At 41.5% G+C, this 9,072-nt stretch overlaps 1 protein-coding gene across 1 annotated transcript in view; it reads right to left on the bottom strand.

The window, feature by feature from the left end:
* EXD2 (exonuclease 3'-5' domain containing 2) overlaps positions 1–2,177 on the bottom strand; it is a 9,734-nt gene extending 7,557 nt beyond the window's left edge. The window contains exon 1 of the mRNA XM_014457766.2: positions 1,693–2,177. The gene's annotated coding sequence lies outside the window, so the exon portion shown is untranslated. The remainder of the gene's footprint in view (positions 1–1,692) is intronic.
* Between the last annotated feature and the right edge of the window lie 6,895 nt (positions 2,178–9,072).

Genomic DNA, 9,072 nt, shown 5'->3' with positions numbered 1-9,072 from the left:
TACACCTAACCAACAATCATGAAAACGTAATTTCACGCCCTGTAGTGTGGCTCGGTTAGGTGTCATTCACCTAACTTTGTGGTTCAGTTCCCGGTCAGGCACATGCCCAGGGTGTGGCTCAATCCCTGGTAAGGGATGTGCAAGAAGCAGCCAATCCATGTTTCGATCTGACATCGATGTCTCTCTTTCTCCTTTCCTTTCTCTCTAAACATCAATTTAAAAATATTAAAAACAACAATATAATCTCACTAGTAACTACGTGAGACATGGTCATATGGGCACACAAACACATGGAGGATTTTCTATGCAACACTGTGTCTTAACAGTGAAAAACTGTAAGCAATGTACGGAATCTCACATACTACGGAATCTTCACATACTAGGGAATTTACAAAGTTGAAAGAATAAGGTAGATCTCTACATAATGACAAAGAACAAGTTCTAAGACCAATTTTTAAGCACAAAAAGTCAAGTTGCTGAGTAGGTACAATACATCATATTTGTAAAATATACATTTGTGAAAGTTTAACACAAATATATTTTATATGTGCAAACACCTGTCCATATATATAAAGAAAAAGAAATAGAAAAGCACACCCCAAACAGTTCTTCCTTTTGGGCAAGCGACTAAAGAAGAAAAAAATGGAAATGGAAAGACACAGGTCAAAGAGCATCTATCTTGTTTTTAAAATTTCATCAGTGTTTCACAAGACTGTATGCACGGACTACAACTAAAATAAATATAGAAGAGTAAGTGCATTAGTGCCCTGGCTGGGGAGCTCAGTGGTTACAGCATCGCTGGCCCAGGCTGCCTTTTCCATCCCTGGTCAGGGAACATACAAGAGTCAACCGGTGAACGCATAAATTAGTGGACCAACAAATCTGTGTTCCTCTCTCTCTTTCTCTAAAATCAATTTTTCACAAAAGGACATTATTAAAACAAGGTCAACTTGACCAAAATTAATCCTTCCTCCTCCATATTAAACCTCCTTTCTCCCGCAATTCTGATAATGAACAAAACCTTTCGGTGCCGTTCCTTCCGTCCTTACAACTAAAACAGGCGATATAATTAATATGGTGTTTAATAAAAGAGTTCGTCTGTGTCCAATGGTACGTCAAAAGCTTATAAAGGTTTGGGTTTGTTTACGTCTTAATGAGCAGGTATCAATTTTGTAACAAATGCTCATTAACGATCTATCCCAGGGATGCGAAAAAAACAAACAGGTGTCGCCCCAGTCAGGCCCGAAGCGGCGGGCGTGGCCTGGGCGGAAAGGGGTGGTGACCGCGGGGGGCGGGGGCGGGTCCCCACGAATCGCGCGAGGGAACTGCGACTGGACGCGCGGAACACGCAGCGCCGAGGAGTTGCCAGGTGCTGCAGATGGCGCTTCCTTTTCACTGGTCAAGAGCCATGACGGTGTGGTGGGTGCTTCTGAAGAGAAAAGGGGGTGCGAGGGGGTTTCCCTGCGAGGGCGTGGGGGGCCCGTGCGCTTGGTGCGAGGAAGCCGCGCCGTGGGGCGGGGAGAGGGGCAGGGCCAAGTCGCTCTGGGACGGCAGGGTCCCCGCAAGTAGTCGCCCCCACACACGGTGACATCATCAGCTCCACGACCCCTCTCCTCCATCCGCGCTGGAAACCCCCTCCGCCCCTCGCACAGGCCGGGTGAAGGGCCTCGCGGGCCGCGGACCCCCACTTACCTGTGGCCCGGATCCCACCCGCACACCTGCGGCGCCTCACGCTGAGGAGCTGGAACCTCCGCGGCCACCTGCGCGCACCCACCCGGATCCACTAGGGCCGAAACCACTTCCGGTCCTGCGACGGGCTCGGGGGGACGTCATCCCCGCCGGGGTGAGCAAGTGGGCGGCGCCATCTTGTACGGAAGCTGCTGGGGCAGCGGTTGCCGTACCAGTTTCTTCACTGGGGAACAAAGGGTCGGTTACAATTCGAAAAGCTTATAACGACTCTTGAGAAACATGGTGTTTTCTTTTTGTTTCCAGGGTGAAATTTTTTTTCTGGAACCCTCACAAATGCCATAGAGAAACATCTAATTATCATTACTAATTAGCTCCAGGAGTGTTTTTCTGCTGCATTAATTTACTTAACTGTTAAATAATGAAGGTAAATAGGAGGGACACTTGTTTAAATAATGTATTACTCATTAGCAGTGTATTTTGTACTATAGCCATTATAATAATTTATGCCTTCTTTTATATCAACCACAATACCTTCCGTTTATATTGAAAATAGTTCACTCAACCAGTCTTTATCAGCAATAAAGTATGTGCTGCAGCTGGTGTGTGCTGTGTCAGAGAATGTGTAAATCAGAAGGAGAAATGAGGTGTGCATAAACAATATAAAGTATACTAATAGCTGCCATTGGTTGCGTATGTAATCACAGTGTGCTAGGAACTTTGCATATTTTATCTCACATAATCTTCATAATAACCTAGTAAAGCAGTACTGTTTTTAGTGCCATTTTGCATAAAATTAAGAAGGTTAAGTAAATTTCTCAAGGCAACAAGTGAGCATTGGAGCTGGGCATCAAACCTCAGTGCGTCTGAGTGCAAAGCTTGTTGCCCTCGGCCGCTGCGGTCCATCCCCTCCTGCACAGGAAGAAGGCTCTAAGTTCCATTAGATACGTAACCATAAAGGGGAAATTTCTGGCAGATGTAGGGGATTAACTCCCTCGTTTTAAAGAGTAAATGCAAATAATTAAAACCACAATGAGACACCATTACATACTCACCAGAAAGCCTAAAATGAAAAAAAAAAAAAAATCACAGTATAGATCAAGTATTGGCAAGCTTGTGGGGCAACTGGGACTGTAATATGCTGCTGAAGGGAACATAAATTGGCACAATCCCTTTGTTGAAATATTTGGCAGTGTCAGCTAAAGCTGAATAAATGCAAGCCCTTGTCCCCACAGTTTCACTCCTAGGTATGTACTCAACAGAAAAGTGTCCATATGTTCAGTAAAAGAACATGTATAAAAAAGGTCACACCCATACTTTGTACTAATCCTAAACTGGAAACACCCAAATAGCCCTGCTGTTAGAAGTCAAAGTGGTCATTAGCCTTGGTGGAGCAATGACTGGAGGAGAACATGGGAGGTTCATGAAGTGCTGGCAGTGTTCTATTACTTAGTCTGAATGCTGGTTTACATGTATTTCAGGAGGCATATTTGTGGTCACTTTTCTGAATGCATATATACTTCAATAAAAAAATGTTGCCCTAACCAGTTTGGCTCAGTGGATAGAGCATCAGCCTGCGGACTCAAGGGTCCCAGGTTCGATTCCGGTCAAGGGCATGTACCTTGGTTGCGGGCACATCCCCAGTAGGGAGTGTGCAGGAGGCAGCTGATTGATGTTTCTCTCTCATCGATGTTTCTAACTCTCTATCCCTCTCCCTTCCTCTCTGTAAAAAATAAATAAAATATATATATTTTTAAAAATGTTAATGCCCTGGTCAGGTGACTCAGTTGGAGCGTCGTCCCATATACCAAAAAGTTGTAGGTTCTATCCCCAGTCAGGGCACATACCTAGGTTGCAGCCCCGATCCCTGGTGTTTCTCACTCTTGTTGATGATTCTGTTTCTCTCCCTCTCCCTCTCCCTCTCTCTGCCTCTCTCTAAAATCAGGTGTGGGGAACCTTTTTTCTGCCAAGGGCCCATTTGGATATTTATAACATCACTAGAGGCCCAGTGCATGAAATTCATGCATGGGTAGAGTACCTAGGCCTGGCTGGTGATCAGGGCTGATCAGGGCCATCCAGCTGCCGGCTGGGGCCTTCCTTCATTCCACGCCGCCCCCTGGTGGTCAGCATATGTCATAGGAAGTGATCGGTCTTCCCGTCCAACTCCCACAGGGACAATTTGCAAAGGCTTATATATATATATAGATTTGCGTGCCATACAAAAATATCTATTTAAAAATTAGCCTGCTGTATTTGGTCAAACATTTAATTAACTCACCCTTAATGCCTTGGCAGGGCCAGACCAAATGATTTCATGGGCCTTATACAGCCTGCAGGCCAGACATTCCAAACCCCTGTTGTAAATCAGTAAAAACATATCCTTGTGTGAGGATTTTTTTTAAATACTAAAACAAGTGTTTAATGAAATTAAAGGAGTGTCAAGTTTATAAAACCGATGGGGAAAAAGATCAGGAGAGAAGATGATAGCAGCAAACAAATGCCAATATAATTGTAGAAGATAGATTAGAATGGCAAAATATTGACGTGTGAGGGATCCCATAATGAACTGTCTGGGTCCATAAGCAATCATCCTACATTGAAAACCCAGTCAACAAGGCTCATCTGTGCATAAAGAATTTCCAATCAGCTTTTTAATACTTCACTCTTTGTCTTAGTCCATTTAGGCTTTTATAACAAAATACCATTGACTAAGTGGCTTATAAACAACAGAAGTTGGCTTATAAACAGAAGTTTATTTCTTACAGTTCTGGAGGCTAGGAAGTCCATGATCAAGGTGCCAACAGGTTTATTGCCTGGTAAGTGGCTGCCTCCTGGTTTATAGACATCTGTCTTTTTCATTGTGTCCTCACTTGGCCAAAAGAGTCGTGAACTCTGTTGGGCCTCTTTTATAAGGCGCTAATCCCATTCATAAGGGCTCCACCCTCATGACTTAATCACCTCCCAAAGCCCCTGCCTTATGATACCATTATATTGGAGTTAGTTTACAACATATGAATTTTGAGAGGACATAAAACATTCAGTGTATAGCACCCTTAAATATGAAGATACCCAAGAATTATCAGTCATTGCAGGAATGCCTTCAATACTATTAACATTTTCTTTTTTAAAAATTATTTATTTATTTTAATACATTTTATTGATTTTACAGAGAGGAAGGGAGAAGAATAGAGAGTTAAAAACTTTGATGAGAGAGAAACATCACGCCCCTTACTGGGAATCGAGTTGCAACCAAGGTACATGCTTTTGACCAGAATCAAACCCGGGACCCTTCAGTCCGAAGGCCAACACTCTATCCACTGAGCCAAACCAGCTAGCGCTATTAACATTTTCGAAGGAACATATATAGATCTCCACCCAGCATTTTGAGATCACAGCTATTTTTCAAACATACCAGGAAGATTTAAGAAAATTAATTTTTATTTAGGCCATTGTGCAACTTCCTACAAATTGGGGGGGAAATGCTATCATACAGATCTCATTCTCTAACCATATTAAAATTAAGTTAGAAATCAATAATAAAGTTATTATTTTTAGAACTCCATATAATTGGAGATTTAAAAAAAAACAACTGAAAGATCAAAGAAGAAATCTCAATGGAAATTTATATTAGATTTGAGAGGTAATAAAAATACTATATATGTGAGATTTATAGGTATAAGTAAATTAATAATCTATGATTTGTTATCCAGACTATACAAAGAACTTTTGGAAACTCAACAACCCAATTAAAAATGAATGCCCTGACCAGTTTGGCTCGGTGGATAGAGCATCGGCCTGCGGACTGAAAGGTCCTAGGTTCGATTCCGGTCAAGGGTATGTACCTTGGTTGCGAGCACATCCCCAGTAGGGGGTGTGCAGGAGGCAGCTGATCAATGTTTCTCTCTCATCGATGTTTCTAACTCTCTATCCCTCTCCCTTCCTCTCTGTAAAAAATCAATAAAATATATTTTTTTAAAAAAATGAATGAGAGACCTGAATAGACACTTCACCAAAAAAGATATGTGATATCCAAATAAGCACATGGAAAGATGTTCAACATTACATGTTATTAGGGAATTGCAAATTAAAACAACAATGAGATCAGAATTTCACTAAAGTAACTAAATCCTATTAGAATAGTGAAAATCTGCCCTAATCGGTTTGGCTCAGTGGATAGAGCGTTGGCCTGCGGACTGAAAGGTCCCAGGCTCAATTCCGGTCAAGGGCATGTACCTTGGTTTCGGGCACATCCCCAGGAGGAGGTGTGCGGGAGGCAGCTGATTGACGTTTCTCTCTCATCAATGTTTCTGACTCTCTATCTCTCTCCCTTTCTCTCTGTAAAAAATCAATAAAATATATATATTTTTAAAAATAGTGAAAATCTAAACACTGACAACACCAAATGCTAAGGATATGGAGCAACAGGAACACTCATTCATTGCTTGTGGGAATGCAAAATGGTAGTCACTTCTGAAGATATTTTGTCAGTTTCATACAAAATTAAATATAGTTTTACCATACAACCCAGCAATCATGCTCCTATATATTCACTCAAATGAGTTGAAAACAACAACCTACACACAAATGTTTAAAGCAGCTTCAGTCATAAATTGAAAGTAACCAAGATGTCCTTCAATAGATGAATGGATAATCAAACTTTAGTACATCCATACAATGGAATATTATTCAGTGACTAGAGGCCCAATTCACGAAATTCGTGCAAGGGACTCGGCCCCCTGCGGCTGCTGCCTTAGCCCCTGCCACTGAGGCTTCATCCGGAAGATCGTCCAGTCTAATTAGCAATTACACTTTTATTACTATACATAAGATAATGAGCTATTAAGCCACAGTAAGACATGGAGGAAACTTAAATGCATATTGCTAAGTCAGTGGTTCTCAACCTTCTGGGCCTTTAAATACAGTTCCTCATGTTGTGACCCAACCATAAAATTATTTTCATTGCTACTTCATAACTGTAATGTTGCTACTGTTATGAATCGTAATGTAAATATCTGATATGCAGGATGGTCTTAGGCGACCCCTGTGAAAGGGTCGTTCGACCGCCAAAGGGGTCGAGACCCACGGGTTGAGAACTGCTGTGCTAAGTGAAAGAAACCAGTCTGAGAAGGGTATAGTGTATGATTCCAACTATATGACATTCTGGAAAAGGGAAAAGTATGGTGACAGTGAAAAGATCATTGGGCCCTGATCAGTGTGGCTCAGTTGGTTGGGTGTCATCCCATGCACTGAAAGGTTGCCAGTTCAAATCCCTGTCAAGGCACATGCCCAGGTTTCAGTTAGATCCCTGTGTTGGGGGGGTGTGCAGGAAGCAGCCAGTCTCACACCAATGCATCTCTCTCTCTCTCTCTCTCTCTCTCTCTCTCTCTCTCCTCTCTCCCTCCCTCCCTCCCTCCCCCTTTTCTTTCCTCTCTCTCTCTCTCTTTAAAAAAAATCAATAAAAAACTTTTACAAAAAAATTGTCTTTCTCTTTAAAAAAAAGATCAGGGGTTCCTTCGGAGGATTTTTAGGGCAGTGAAACTATTCTGTATGATACTGTAGTAATGGATACATGATGCATGTGTCAAAACCCATCGAACTCTGCAAAGCGAGAAAACCTTAAAAATAAACTGTAGACTTCAGTGGATAATAATGTATCAATATTAACAAAGATCACACTGTGTTAATAATAAGGGAAACGGTATAAGCGTGGTAGGGAGGTGTATGGGAACTCTCTGTACTTCCTTTTGAAATTTTCTGTAAACCTCAAATTGCTCTAGAAACAAAATCAATTAATTTTTTTTTAAAAAAGATCATACTGTGAACTGCTTGATTTATCTATAAATGCATTGTGCATTTATTCACTGATTCTAAGGACAACTTCATGACAAGCATTGGGAAATCATGTACAGAAAATTCAAAAGGAACTGTGGCAGGGAGTGGCCTACCTCATATCCATCCTCCCCTTATGCTCAATAACAGAAGGCAGGAGCATTTTAAAATTGCACCTAAAAAACCATTTTGTCTCCATTGGGAATGAGTATGACCATGTCACTTAAGTTCTGGCCAATGAGGTGTAACCAAAACTTTTTGCATTGGACTTATGATAAAGTTCCAAAAAAAAGTGCAGACAACTACCACAGGGGTGTTTGTTTTTTGTTTGTTTGTTTGTTTTTTTAATATATTTTATTGATTTTTTACAGAGAGCAATGGAGAGGGATAGGGAGTTAGAAACATCGATGAGAGAGAAACATCGATCAGCTGCCTCCTACACACTCCCCACTGAGGATGTGCCCACAACCAAGGTACATGCCCTAGATCGGAATCGAACCCAGGACCCCTGAGTCCGCAGGCCAATGCTCTCTCCACTGAGCCAAACCGGTCAGGGATCCACAGGGTTTTTTTTGTGTTTTTGTTGTTGTTTTGCCATTTTGTCATTGCCTTTCCATTCATTTCATGCTAAAACTAGGGCCTGACTGCAGTGGCACCTTGACAATGGAGCCAAAGGCTTAGAAAGATAGAATGGAGAAGTAAAAAAGCCTGGATCCTTTATTCCTCCTGTCGTTTTCATATTAACACTGAACTACCTAATTCTGGACTTTTTTTACATGAAAAAATAAACTAATTATATTTTTGTTAATCCTCATCAGAGGATATTTTTCCATTAATTTTTAGAGAGAGTGGCAGGGAAGGTGAGAGACAGAGAGAAGCATGGATGAAAGAGAGAGACATCCATTGATTGCCTCCCACACACACCCTGACTAGGGCCAGGGATCTAGCCTGCATCCTAGGTACCTGCCCTTGACTGGAATCGAACCCAGGATCCTTCAGTTCAAGGGGTCTATCCACTGAGCCAAACCGACTAGGGCTAAACTACTTTTTTAAAGCCACTGCAACCAAATCTTTGTTACCAGGAAAACAATCCCTGATACAGGAAATGAAAGCTATTAATAATGAATGAGTGCCACACAGGTCAACTAAAACCTGTTGAATAGAGTACCCAGTGCTGAAGCTACACAAGAAAGGTTTCTAATATGGTACCCTTTATTGGATTTGTTTAGTGTGTTGAAGATAAAGGTCAAAGCTTAGAAGAACCACTAATTAGGCTCTTTCTGAAAAACTATTTCCTTCCACTGAAATTCTATTCATACTTTCTGCCCACTGATCTCTTCTATAAACTTTTGTAATATTATTAGGCATTCTAAAGATTATAAAAACATGTAGCAAGGCACTCAAGAAGCTTGCAAGCTAGTTGGAAACATAAAGGACTTAGCAAGTGAGGAAAATGTATCCTTTTTTTTGGTAGTTTAGAGATATAGGGAACTGTTTTTCTCCTAAGGAACTGGAATGAGACTACCTCTTGGGAACGATGCCTGTATTCATTTAGAA

This window comes from Myotis lucifugus, unplaced genomic scaffold, assembly GCF_000147115.1.
Source record: "Myotis lucifugus unplaced genomic scaffold, Myoluc2.0 scaffold_85, whole genome shotgun sequence".
Lineage (NCBI taxonomy): Eukaryota > Metazoa > Chordata > Mammalia > Chiroptera > Vespertilionidae > Myotis > Myotis lucifugus.
Note: the sequence above shows the minus strand (reverse complement) of the source record. Positions and strands in the feature narration are given on the sequence as shown.